Here is a 14,636-nt window from a genome sequence, read left to right on the forward strand (position 1 = left end):
GACTTGATGGGGGGGAGAATGGGAGGCGATGGCGGAGAGGAGGCAGAAATCTTTAATAAATAAATAAATAGATAGATAAATAAATTAAACAAAAAAGGAAAGAAAGCACTGGTGGTCAAAAAGTAATTTCAGATATGCATGCAATAAAGAAAAATCCAGCTTAGAAAAGACTCTAAATGGTTCAGAGTGTTAGATAAATGTACTTAGGTTTTGGAAAAAGAAGAAAAGAATATGGACAATTATATAAGGAAGTAAAAACACTATGAAAAATAAAACAAAGTCTTTAAAGAGACAGAGTACAGACAGTCATAGATTAAAGGAATAAAGAAAAATAAACCATGTAAAGATGGAATATAGACAGTGAGTCTGGATTATGTACACTATTGAATTTTTATATTTTTTTACTGCAGACAGACATTTCATTGTACAGGTTGCTAAGCTAAACCAACACATATATTTTAAAAATATCTTGACTCCCTCTTACCTTGTGAACTCCTCAGTCAAAAAGGGGCTGCTTTCCTGTCTCCTCTTGCCTTATATTGCTCTTTCTATCCAACCATATCACTTCTCATCTGTCTGTCCAGACCTACAGACCTCTATGTTAAATAGTAGCAAGCTTCAACTTCTGATCTTCAGGCAAACTGTATTTGTATATTACAACCTAAATATCACCACAGATCTGAATTCCAAAAATGTTAAATAAAAGAAAAATGTTGGTTGTTTTAGTTTATGTTACAACATCTATAAGACTTAGTATTAAAAAGTTTACTTTTGTCATTGCATTGTTCATGACAGTTGCATGTTTAATATGGTTTTTCATCTTCTCTTATTTTGTTATTTTGCTATGTTAGTTTTTATAATTGTTTAGCCTTGTAAGCAATGATACAAAATTTAAATACTAAAAATGTTATGTTAAAACTTTTAATATATGCATTCCTGTGTGTTTCACATCACTATCTCATAGCTCACTAGTCATATTTTTGTAACATATAGTTATTTGCTTGAATTAATTAAATATTTTATCTGATACTACTTTATTTCAAAAAATTCACAAATTGAAAACATCACACATCTAGTTTAAAGAAGATAATCAAATACTTGCCAAAACCCAGTGGTCAAATCTGTCAAGAGCCATTTTCCAGGGATGATGGCGGGGACCATTGTCCTGGGGATGTTTGCAGAGAGCCCCACACCCCAACTGTATTGAGAACTGTTTTTTTTTTTGGCGGATCCCACCCCACACCCAACTATCTTGAGAGCTATCTGTTAGCGGAACCCGCCCCACATTCCAACTATCTAGAGAACTGTTTGTGGTTGGAATCACAAAAGGAAAGATTCCTCTTGCATAGAGAACTAGGTGTGTCAACTCGTGACCTCCTGATCAAGGACTTGTGACCTCCTGACTGACGACTCGTGTCCTCGTGACCCACTTGTGACCAAGTGTCTGCTCGTGACCATCACTGCAAGATCTCTTCTTGCTCTGACCACGTCCCGGCCCCCATCCCAACCCAAATTCCTTATACAGGGGCTATATAAGCCACAACCATGATGCTAATAAAGGGAGGCTTTTTACAAGACCTCTGCTTGGCCTCCTTCCTCTCTCTTGCCCATGTCTTTTCAGATAGTACCTTTCCAGGACCCTGGAATAACTGACCTACCAGGCTGGTTACAACCCTTGGACTAACTGACCCGCGAGGACGGTTACACAAATCAACATCATGTGCCATCTTAAGCCACAATTTCATCTATCTTGATGATAAATGTCATATTTCCATTTAGAGAGAGTGTCTAGCATGCATTCTACCAATGAAAATGTATTCCCAGTTCCAAAAGAAAATTGTAAAATACATTTAAAATTATTGACTATACCACAAAGCAGCATTTATGGTGACAAATATCATTTGTCAGTTTTCTACTATTTATAGTGCTATAATATAATTATAATTCTTACATAGCTAAGATCAGTAAAATAGAAAAGACTAACAAATGTCTTTCATTTATATTTTTGTGGGTTTCCATTTATTTATTTATTTATTTATTTTGGTTTTTCGAGACAGGGTTTCTCTGTGACTTTGGAGCCTGTCCTGGAACTAACTCTTGTAGACTCACAGAGATCCACCTGCCTCTGCCTCCCGAGTGCTGGGATTAAAGGCATGTGCCACCACCGCCCGGCTATGGGTTTCCATTTATATAGATTCATATACTTCATATATGTAGTTTGTAGAGCAAGGAATAAATCTTATTTCATAGAGTCAAACTGAAAAGAAAGTGATGTTATGAGACATTTTGTATTTCAGTAACTTCCAGACCTATATACAATGTAATGAAAATAAGTAAATATATTTTTGTTTGAAAATTTTATATTCATAATAAGTAAATTTATATATTTGAGAACCTATTCTTTTTCCTTCTAATTTCTATAAAATTAATAGCATTAATTAGAGGCAGTAGATGTCTCACATAAGTCACAACAATATCCCATAGAGAAGGCAGAAGAATAAACATTTCAAAATGATTACTCACAAAGGAAACACAATAACAAAGTACATTTTCTATCATTTAGAATGTTATAGGCTCAAAACAAAATTAAGTTCAATATTGGGTTGTAAGTGGACTCGCATAATCTTACTTTTTGTAGTTTGAAAAAACACCACACTAGTAAATCTGAGCACAGAAATAAAATAGCTTAACAATAGGACTTACTGTAGCTGAAAATGGATATGATAGGGCAGGGAGGATAGGTTTGCATATGATTTAGATTTATCTTCTATATTCACAAATTCAATAACTATAGAATGTTAAATGTTAAATGTCACTTGTTTCCCAGTTGCTCAGCCCTGAAATAATCACACAGAAACTATATTATTTAAATCACTGCTTGGCCCATTACATCTAGCTTCTTATTGGCTAGCTCTTACATATTAACTCAACTCATCTCCATTAATCTTTGCATCACCAAATGGCAGTAGCGCACTGGGTAAAGTTCTGTCCACCTCCAGCAGGTCTACATGGCTTCACGCTGACTCTGCCCTTCTTTCTCCCAGTGTTCAATTCTGTCCTCCCTGACTATCTTTGCTCTGCCCTGCCCTGCTCTGCTATAGGCTCAAAACATTTTTTTATTTATTAATGGTAATCACAGCATACAGAGGAAAATCCCATATTACCTCCCCTCTTCTGTTTAAATAAAAGGGAAGGTTTTAATTTTAACATAGTAAAATTATATATAACAAAAGAGATATCAAGAAAAATTTACAGTTAAAATATTTACATCTAATTTATCTTTTATCATAACTAAGGAAAACTCAACTCTATCAATTCTTCAAATCCATCAAAGACCACAGAATAATATAATATTACCTAAGTAAACAGAAAGTACATTGTAAGCAACTTTTAAAACTCTAGAAATGACAGAAACACCTTGCTGCCTAGACAGTCATCTAAAGTTCTTCTGTTCCATTGGGGCATCCATCTTCAGCCTATAGGCCCATAGTATCCAGCACACTTTTTCATGAAGCAGGAAATTTCAAAGACAGTTCCACCTATATTGGCAATCTGTCATTAACTTTCTTCTGTCTCCTGCAGAATGTCATGCAGACTCTTTCATGAAACAGGAACCCTGAAGAATCATCTCACCATTGGGTAAGTTCAACAGTCATTTCTCTGTGGGTCCTTCATGTTCAGTTCATCAAGCAGTCCAGGAAAGAGCACTTTCTTGCCCAAATGGCTAACCAACTCCATAAGGAACCTTTTTTGATGGAGGAAGGTCATTGGTTAAATAATAAAGAAACTGCTTGGCCCTCATAAGTTAGAACATAGGTGGGTGGAGTAAACAGAACAGAATGCTGGGAGGAAGAGGAAGTAAGCTCAGATGCAGGGCAGCTCTCTCAGGGCTAGACGCGATCTATCAAACCATATTAATCTAGAAGCAATCCACAGTTTTTTTGTCGTCTGTGGAAACAAAGAGGAAACTCTTTTCCAAAGCAGTGTATCCTTAAACCCTTATTTTGAATTCAAGCTACCTTTAAAATATATATGCTGGCTTAGCTTAGCAGTTTCCAGAATCAAATGTCTCTCTGCAGTCAAAAAATTCAAAGAAAACACAATAGTATGCATAATCCAGACTCTCTGTGTATACTCCATCTTTATGTGCTTTTTTTTTTTACTTTTTTAAATCTATGATTCTCTGTACTCTGTCTTGTTAGAATTTGTTTTATTTTTTTAAATACTTCTTTCCCAACTCTCTATATACTTTATCTTCTCTCTTCCAAGCCTACATACATTTATTGAAAAATGTGACCCATTTAGAGGTCTATTATGTCTAAATTTTTCCTATTTTATATATGTAATTCTTTACTGTCCAAGAGAACTTTTTAAAATGCTAAGCCCTTCTTATGAACTTCTAGATTACCAGGGGAAATATGGTGCTGCCTGCTTGCCCTGCCCAGTCCAGCATGTTGGACCTGCTTGCTGCCTCTGAGAGCCATGCTCATAGCCCCATTTTTAGGCACACAGTTATTCTATGTTACCAATAAGCACACTATAGCAGTCTGCTGAGGGACCCCACTCAAATGTTCTGTAGCTATACCTCCAAAAAAAAAAAAATCAGTTCACACCAGCAGCATAGCCCAGAAAGCTGGCATTTCAAAACCACTGTTTTTCTCCAGCTACCACTGAATCAGGAAAATCTCTCTTAAAGGAGCCATGCCTCTGCTTGCTTCTAGTAAACAGAGCCTACTCAAGGAAATGACATTAACAAACCATGCTTAACTCTATTTTTTTGTATCTAAGATTCCTTTTTAAGGTTTCTCAGGTTTTACATGGATTTAGTTCACCACATTGGCTTGCCAATTTGTTGTAAGGAGTAAACTGTTGTTGGCTCCTGGTTGTTACTTGGATTGCAGTTGCCATCAGAGTTACAGCTATTTAGAGAAAATGGAATGGATGAGGATGAGGACTGGAAACTGTTCTCAGAACCCTCACTGTCACAAGAGGCAGGAATGGTGGCAGAGCTGGAGGAACTGATGTAAGCAATTACACCTCCTAGAAAGTAGTACAAGCAGACAATTAGATACAAGATGATATATTATTTGATTTTTATTGGAGGAGGCCACTTTTCTCGGGCACTTAGCCTCAAAATAATCACACAGAAACTGTACTAATTGAATCATTGATAGCTTCTTTTTGGCTAACTCTTACATATTAATTTAACCCATTTCTATTAGTTTGTGTATTGCCACGAGGCTGTGACCTCCTGGAAAAAGTTCCTGCGTCTATCTTGAGTGGGGTTACATGGCTTTTCTCTGTCTCCACCCTTCTTTCTCCCAGCATTCAGTCCAGTATTCATGAAATATATTATATTACTAAATTGTTAGAAATGCCACTAACTTCAGAAACACTGATTGACAATCATATCTATAAATTATATATAATTTATCATCTATATAATTAATATAAAGCTTCAATGTAGAAGCTGGTTTCATCATGCAACCTACAGTGTTGTAGCTGCTACATGCTAGATGTTCATTATCTTATGACAGTCACTGAATGGGATATAGAACATCATCAAATCTCCTATTGAGGTAGCAGCTATGATATAATCTTCAAGCCAAATTTCAGTTCATTCTATTTGGACATATTCTTTGTATAAGTACAATAATTATATTAAGAATTTTTCTTATCAACAAAATAACTTGTTCAAATAAAAGGACATACTTTATAGGTTAATTGAATACATTAAGAAATTTTATTCTTACATATAAAACAATGAAAAAGAACAGAAAAGCTCTAATGTAAATTGGGGTAAAAGAGTTACTATGAGCAGGGTTTGGGTTCCTCAGGCTTTTCTTATCATGATTGGTATTAAACCAAATGAAAACATACTTCAAAATTTACAGGAAAAAAATAACTTTATAAATTTTATGATTCCCTGTAGAAGTTATGTTCATATATTTATATGAAGACAGTGAGTTGATGTATGTCTCATTTTTAAAAAATATTATTTTTATTGTGTGTGTTTGTGTATGAGTTCCACCTGGATACAGTTGCCTGAGAGGCTTGGAGAAGAACTCAGTCTCCTCCAACTGGTTTTTCAGACAATCATGAACTGTCAGATGTGAAACAGTCCTGGTTCTTCAGCAAAAACATCAAATGCTTTTGACAGAGTTTTCTTTCCAGCCGTTGAGGCTAGTTATCTTTCTGGAAGATAAGATTTCAAAGAGATAGCCCCTGGCTCTTTAAGAAAACAATCCTGTCAAGAGGCTTTTAAAAATTTTCCATTTCAAAAGAATAGAAAAAGAATGTATGGTTATCCTTGTAATTAATGTATTAATAAAAAAGAGATCAGAAGCCAGGAGTCAGGATAATTCTGCTTAAAATCAATCAACCTTACAAACTATTAAAGTTTTCCTTGTCAACTTTAACTTTTAATGATGACTGAATAAAAAAATAGACCCATAGAAGATATACAAGGAAAAGACACAATAAACCATGATTGTATAATGTGTGAAATATTCTTATATTTTATATTTTAATTGTGTAGGTTTTATGCTATAAACCTGGTGGAATCTGCATAATTTTCATATTAACACCATGTGTGTATTATTAGCAGCATGTGTCTATCCTATTAGATGTGCCACAAAATTATAGGGATTTTAAAGTTTTTCAATCATAATTAAAAACAATCTACACATATACATTATTTCTTAAAACAGTTGGTATTTTTTTTTGCACAAAACTATTTTAACTGATCACTCGCAATAAGCCAGCTCTTGTAGGTAAGAAAAAGTTCAAAGTTTTTGTTCTGAAGAATCTTGCATCCTAATAGGCAAACAATTTTGGGAATCCCCCATAGAGTGTTAGAAAAATTAATTTTTAAACTTTATTATTTATTCTTTGAGTGTTTGAAAGCTAGGGGCCTAGCTCACAGGACATATTTCTTATCTTCTACATCATGGTTCTCCAGAATAAACTTCAAGACATCAAATTTTAAAGTAATTCTTTTGCTGGATATTTACAACACACTATATATAAAGTATGACTCATTTATTACTCATAACAGTATAATTAGTTATACACTCTAATGATAATCGAAATGTTATATATTTATAATATGAGATTTAGAGAATTTTTATATATACCTCAAATCACTCTACTAGGAAGGAATAGGAATACAAAGAACACATATCGTATGTCATAATATTGTCCTAATAAGTTTATGCTGAAAATGTCTTTGCATGTTGATTATAAATCTTTGGACTCACTCTTTCTAGATTCATGACAAGTGAGATATAGTGATATTTTGTTTATAATCTAATAAATAAAGCTTGCCTGAAGATCAGAGTTCAGAGCCATGTCACTAGTTATTCATAGAGATCCAGCAGTAATGGCACACACCTTTAATCCTAGGAGGCAGAGGCAGAGGCAGATGGATCTCTGTGAGTTCAAGGCCACTCTGGACTACACTGGATTGATCCAGTCTCAAAGGGAAGTGAAGTCAGGTAGTGGTGACTAACACTTTTTATCCTGGCACTTAGGATCCCATGCCTTTATTTCCATGTGGAGACAGGAGTGATGTGGCTGGGTGGAGAGGGGAATGCAAGGCAGGAAGAGACAGGAGCTCAGGTACACTCTGAGGTTGCAGGCTAAGGATTCAGTCTGAGCATGTGCTCTGAGGATTCATAGAGAGGATTGTCCCTTCAGTGTCAGTACTGGTAGAAGTAAGAACTCTTTAGTGACTGGTGGCCCAGCCTTCTCTGACCTTGTAGCATCAGCTCCTATATCTGACTCTGGGTTTTTATTATTAAGAAAAATTAGAATTTGTGTTTCAGTGAGAGCATACAGACTAGCATGACTTCCCCCTGAATCTCCCTTTCTGGTATTAGAGTCTTGAATAAGAATACCAATTACACTATATTAGTTCTCAACATACTTCATGGTAACATCATTGTACCAGAAGTGTGTTGCAAATAAATTCACATTAATATGTACTTGGGATTAAGACAGTATTGTAATTATTTAAGATTATTTTATTTTTATTTTATATGTCTGAGTGTTTTGACTGCATGCTTGAATGTGTACCAAGTTTTTATATGTGGCATAACTCGAGTTAGAACAGGACATCAAATCTCCTTTAACTGGTGCTACAGAAGTCACCATATGGACTCTAGGTCATCTACAAGAACAATATGTACATTTATCTACTTCATCATATGTTCAGTCCCAACACTGTTATATATTGAAAGTCAGAATTAGTCAACCCATACATTGTCAAGTCTATAAATAGCTTTTATTTCACACACCAATTCTTTCAACCATATCATAGTAATGTTTTAGAACTATTATTATTTAGAACAATTTGATTTAAAGCATAATTTAGTCAATGTCAGAGAGAGCAACCGTTGATTAGTAGGTAAACATGTTAGCTTTTTTAGTTTTTAACCTAGCTCCCATGGGGAAGATATCCATAACTGAATGGAACTAGAAAGCATTCATCCTCTACGAGGTAAAATAGATCCCAAAAGACAAATATGTATTTGTTCTTATGTGAATGTTATTTGTTAAGTCATTAATAAGTAGGCTAAAACAAATACAACCAGTGGTTAGGTAGAGAGGAGTCGTCTAGTAGGGAGGTATTGACCTCTCTAGGAAGATGAAATAGCATAGATCTCTTTGGGTGGTTAAGAGCTTAGCAGGTGGAAGACTAAAATAGGAGGATCAAATAAGGCATGGAAGAAATGTGGGGTCAAGGTACTAACAAGTAATGTAATAGAAATAAAGTATACTGAGATTTTGTAGTCCAAGGATATTTACCAGAGCTCACCTATGAAAGAAGTAGACAGAAAGATCCATTAAAAAAAAAAAAATTGGCAAGTAGGAAAGAGCAGGTGCAGTACTGTGAAAAAAAAAAAACTACACAGGTACTAACTGCATAGGATATATATCATAAAAGTTATCATAACTGTGAAGATTCCTAGAACCACTGTCAGCAACAAACAATAGCAGTGAGCACAGTGAACTGCCACTCCTGCAGGAAAGCAACCAACAGCTTGAGTTATAGCGTCAAACTCCTTCCACCTGGTGGGTACAGAAATGCAGTGACATTAAGATTAATTCCTCCTCTGGATATGAATTTCATTTCCCTACTAGCTGTCTCCATACTAGCAGCATCTGCTGAAGATATTTATGCAATGCTTGATCTATTGGCAAACTATCGTGCATAAAACTGTGATCCCTAAGGCTATTTTATAACAGAAGTATTTCCACTCACCTCACTATCCAGAAGCTACTGACCTTTAGAGAGTAGGAGAAGAATTTTATAGAAATATCTGTAAGTGAGGAGCCTCCTGAGCACTCTATGCCCTTGGAAACTCTTCTTTAAAACTTAAAAATGAGCTAACTTGGTTGCCACTGTCAGAAAATATACAAGGTTTGCATGCAAGATTATTTTTTTCACCATCTTTTCAAATAAATTAGGTGAGTAATGTATGCTTAGGCCTTCAGGAATTTTTTTTTGGTATACTATAAGGCTTCATTGAACTTGCAGCTATGACCAATTATCTGTTAAGTTTGCTTCTTTTATGGCAGTTGAACAGAAGAAAGTAGAGAAGAGTTGCTAAATTTGTTGGCATAATTAACCACATCAACCAACAGCAATTACAGTCACAGCTACACATTAAGAGAAATGAAAAAGCTTAGAAACTTTGTGAATGATGAAATACTCAGAGAACAAACAAAAATATCCCTAGTATGCCTATGTTGATTTTATATACTTCCAAGAAGATGAAATAGAAAACTTCAATAGAAAGTGGAGAGAGTGTATAATTAGCGTAGACTATTCCCTCAAGTTGACTTCTACAGTGTTGACTAGAACATTTCAGTATCCTTTCATTTTGGTTTGCATTAATTCACATGCACAACATTTGGAAGAGGTGTTGTAACAGAGTAGTTGGGATATGAGAGAATGAAAATTATTCAACTGTCAAATCGTTACCTTAAAAATTAGCTTGTACATTTCTTGTATTACATTTGAATTCCCTTAATACATAGATATTCTCATTCTTTAAATTGTAGCAAATTTACCCACACAGAGATTATAAGCTTTGGGAAACTAAGTGATTTTTTATTTTTTCTAGTTGATTCTCTAGTCATTATAAGTATCAATGGGGATATATACTGATCTCTTGAAAATTGAAATTACTGAGAAATTGATTTTAATTGAACCATCAGAGACCAACAGAAGGTAGCTACTGTTAAGCTAATATTCTCTTTGTTTTTCTATGCCCAGAAAACATTCTGAGGCCATGAATTCCAATTCTCCTTAGAACATCTTGAAGGATTAATCAAATGAAACTTGACGTGGAATCAGTTGGTAGAGCATGAGACTCTTAATCACAGGGTCATGGGTTTGTGTCCCATGTTGGATGCCAAATATAGAAATTAGCTTGATTTGGGAAATAACCAGGCCAGCTAAATAATAAAACAATAATATTTTTATTTATTATAAGGGGAAAACTCATGAAACAGGAATGAGAAGTTCAAGCTGAGCTGTGCCCCGTGAGGATCACACAGAGTGAGCACACCTGGGTCATGCACCCATTTTTTTCTCCTAGTCCCAGAAAAATCACACCTTAATTTGGATTCACCTTTTAACAATAATTATCTAACAAGGTTTCCCCATCAAGTGGACAATTGTGTTTTTAGTAAAGAAGTTGAAGAGGAATATAGATCTATTTTCCTGGTAGTGTTATCTCATCATTATCTGTGTTTTATCCCAAGTAGTGAACTGAGAAATCTCCAAGGGAGATTATCAGTAGAAGACGTAGTTGTATGCCCAATGAATAGTAACATTCTTTGGAAAGAAAAAGCAAAAAGGAAAGAGAAAGCTGATAATGAGAGAACCAAAAAGATGAGGGAATGGAAGGTAGGAGGGTGGGATGGAAAAATAAAATTGGAGAGAGTGAATGAATGAATATGTTTTTCTGGTCTGAAGAGAAAATTGTTCATCTCTTATTAAACATAGAAAGACAGTAAAAGAGGAAATTTGAAAACAGTAGTTCTTTATTTTCCCTGAGAATGTCAATGCCATCCAGGCTTGACAGCACAAATCTCTAATTCATCACTTGAGGAATTTATAGAGGAATTCAAAGGTTAACCTCAACTATACACCAAGTTTGACATTAGCCTAGGTGATACAATACTGTTTGTGAACAAAACAACAACAAAATGAATGAATTTTAGTATTAAACCTATTTATGGTACAAAGAACTCACTTTAAAGGATGTGATCGGAATTATTTATGACAAAATCTAAAGTGGGTGATAATAAAGAAGAAGTAGTTGATAACAATGGAAGCATTCATACTAAAGACAATTCTGTAGTAAGGAAATTGAGAGAAAAATTAAACATAAAATAATCTATAGAGGAATTTAGTATCAAAATGTCATTTTATACCCATGCATTGTCTTTTTTAACAACTTATATGTAGAGGGCATTATGAATCTAGGTGTTTCCAGTTTGCACAGATCTTTGTTATATCTTAGGTTTACAAAACTAAGGCCAAATATTTCAGTTATGTGGTTACAGTCAGTGCAGTCTGTCTCCTTCTTCATCAACTAATAAAGCCTTTACTACTGTTGGAACTGAAGAGGAACTTAATGGTTCTTTTGACCCTGTTTGGATACACACTAAAACAGTGACTTCCAAATGCCTTCTCTACCACTGTAAAGTGTGTAGCAATATTGGAAAAAAAAATAAGTCACCAAAAGATAGAGTAATTTTGACTTTTATAACTCTTCACTTAGTAAGTTTTATATCCTATTGTACTTACCTCTTTGTGAATCTTGACAAATTATTTTTTCTTGATTCACATGAAACTTACCCTCTTAAATAATGAGGAGAGAAAAATAACTTTTTAGGCTGAAGAGTAACTGGCTAGGTAGGACCCTGAGCATTTTTGAAAAGATGACAGTCACCAAATGAGACTAAAATATAGCCCATCAATCAGATTTATACTAAGTACTTTTTGAGTAATGGAACCTATCTATTTCTTATTAATATTCTTTTAAGTTAGATTCAAATTGACTTTCTTGGGCTAATTATTTAGTCATTGAGTGATTATTTTTCTGGCTTCAGCAGCAAAGCACCTGCACAGTTGAGTTTCATCACTCCTTTGTATAATTACTGATGTTATATTTTCTTCAGAAATAATTGGTAGGTTTGTCTAGAATTGAAAGCTAAATTTAGTGCAAGAGTAGTAGTTTTTCCAAGGATAGTGCATGTTCAATACTCCAGAATGAACTGTATCCTTTTGAAGATAATGTACATGAGTGGAATCATGTTTTTGTATTTTGTCATCATGTAATTAACTTTATCATTGTATTGGTTCATTTTATTCTTTTTAATCTGTATGTATAATCTTTAGATATGTTGATGTGTGCTGTACACATAAAGAATAAATAAGAACACAATCAGGGCAGTGTGAAGAGCTGTGAACTTTATCCTGTGGTCTATAGAACTTAGCAAAGAGCAAGTTCTTCAAGGTTTGAGGTATTCTATTTGTGCTAGGTGAGGAGTATTACTGACATTTAACATTCACTATTCTGTTTTATAAAGGACAAAATCTTACAATGCTGTGTACCCACCTGCACATTTCCATAGCTGTGAGTTTAAGAAATGTTGACATATTCCAACAGAAATATGAACTGAATTCTTTTGCTCTGCAGCACAAAATAATTTTACAACATCACTGTCATAAGGAACATATCTGTGATGAGATATTCTTAAGGATTTTTTTTTTTCTTGAGATAGGGTTTCACTGTGTAGCGCTTGCTGTCCTAGAACTGACTCTGTAGACCAGCCTGGCCCCAAACTCACAGAGATCTATCTGGGTATGCATGCCAAGTGCTGGAATTAAAGATATGCACCATCATCCCTGGCATTTTAGGATTTTAATCATTACAATATCCTTGATACTGCATAATGGCTAAGTTTTTGTTAACACAATATTCCTTAAATTAAATTCACCTAATTCTGTATTCATATATGGCTACAAGAATGCTCAATGATATAAAAAGCCAAAACTCATAACAGAATATTTATATTTACAGAGGGCTAATAGCATTTTATCCTGTTGCAAGGACAATACAATAATATTTAGTGATTTGATTTCAAAAAATCTTTTTAAGTGATTTCAGTAAATACAGTAAATACTTTTAGAATTTTAAAATCAATAGAGAGAGGAAATATTTACTTTTAGTTTGGTACTCATTATTATATTCAGGAAATATTTTATTATTATCCTATTCACAATTCATCATTAAGAATCTTGAAAGACTAGACTATACAATTTCAGTAATTTCAGGTATAGTCTTTAAAGTGAACATGGTATAAATTACTTCCTAATCAAAGTTTGATTCATTTGAAAAGTGTTTAATTTACTGAAATGCTATTGAAATTACACCAGGTGTATGCATCTAACATCTACCACCCATCTATTTGTCTGTCTCTCTGCCTATTGATCTATCTATTTATCTATCTTTCTGCCATCTATTTATTTATTTCTCTATCTATCTAGAAAATCTTTGTTTTAAATAACTAAATACACTTCAACCAATCTTCAGAATAATTTATTTAAAAAATATGTATATTTACCTTTTTATTATATTTAAGTAATTTTACCCTAAGGAATCAAACGATAATATGAAAATTTCATAAATACTTAACATGGAGATATGTGTTACAGAAATGTGTATAGGAGATTTAGCAAATAAAGTGAAACCAATATATTCCTTCTTCCAAAATTTCACACATAATGTGAATTGTATTTCTGTCTCTCTTTCTGCAAGAAAATGAACAAACAATTCCATGTGATAGACACACTTCAGTGGACTTCAGTTTGTATATATCTTCCTTCTCCCAGTTCATATTCCCCAGAAAGGCACATACTTTTATAATAAAATTGTCTGTTAGTTTCCTTAATATAATACACATGCATTTTAGAATATACATCATAAAACATAAATTTTTCGGACTTTTTGTTTACATATATTGTTGTTCCTGATTTAAGTAGTGATGTATTTTTACGCACATAAAAACAGACTCTGAATTTTCATGGATTTTATATTTAAAGCAATGAAGTAGGAGCGGCGGGGGGCTGTGTCCCGCCACCCGGCTAGCTTTACACCCAAAATAATTACACGGAAACTGTATTCTTTTAAACACTGCCTGGCCCATTAATTCCAGCCTCTTATTGGCTAATTCTCACATCTTGATTAGCCCATTTCTAATAATCTGTATAGCACCACGAGCTGGTGGCTTACCAGGGAGAATCTTAACCTGTGTCTGTGTCAGGTGGGAGATCATGGCTACTGCCTGACTTGGCTTCTTTCTTCCAGCATTTTGTTCTGTCTATTCCGCCTACCTAATTTTCTGTCCTATTAAAGGGCCAAGGCAATCTCTTTATTTAACCAATGAAATTAACACAAAACAGAAGGCTCTCCCCCATCAAAGCAACACTTGAAAATGGACAAAATATTTCCCTTCTTTGCTATGTTCTGTTTTCCATATTAAATCTAGGATAAGATGTGTGAATCTTCTCAACAAATTAAATTATTGGAAGCTGAATTTGAGGCTATACATAC

This window comes from Chionomys nivalis, chromosome 3, assembly GCF_950005125.1.
Source record: "Chionomys nivalis chromosome 3, mChiNiv1.1, whole genome shotgun sequence".
Lineage (NCBI taxonomy): Eukaryota > Metazoa > Chordata > Mammalia > Rodentia > Cricetidae > Chionomys > Chionomys nivalis.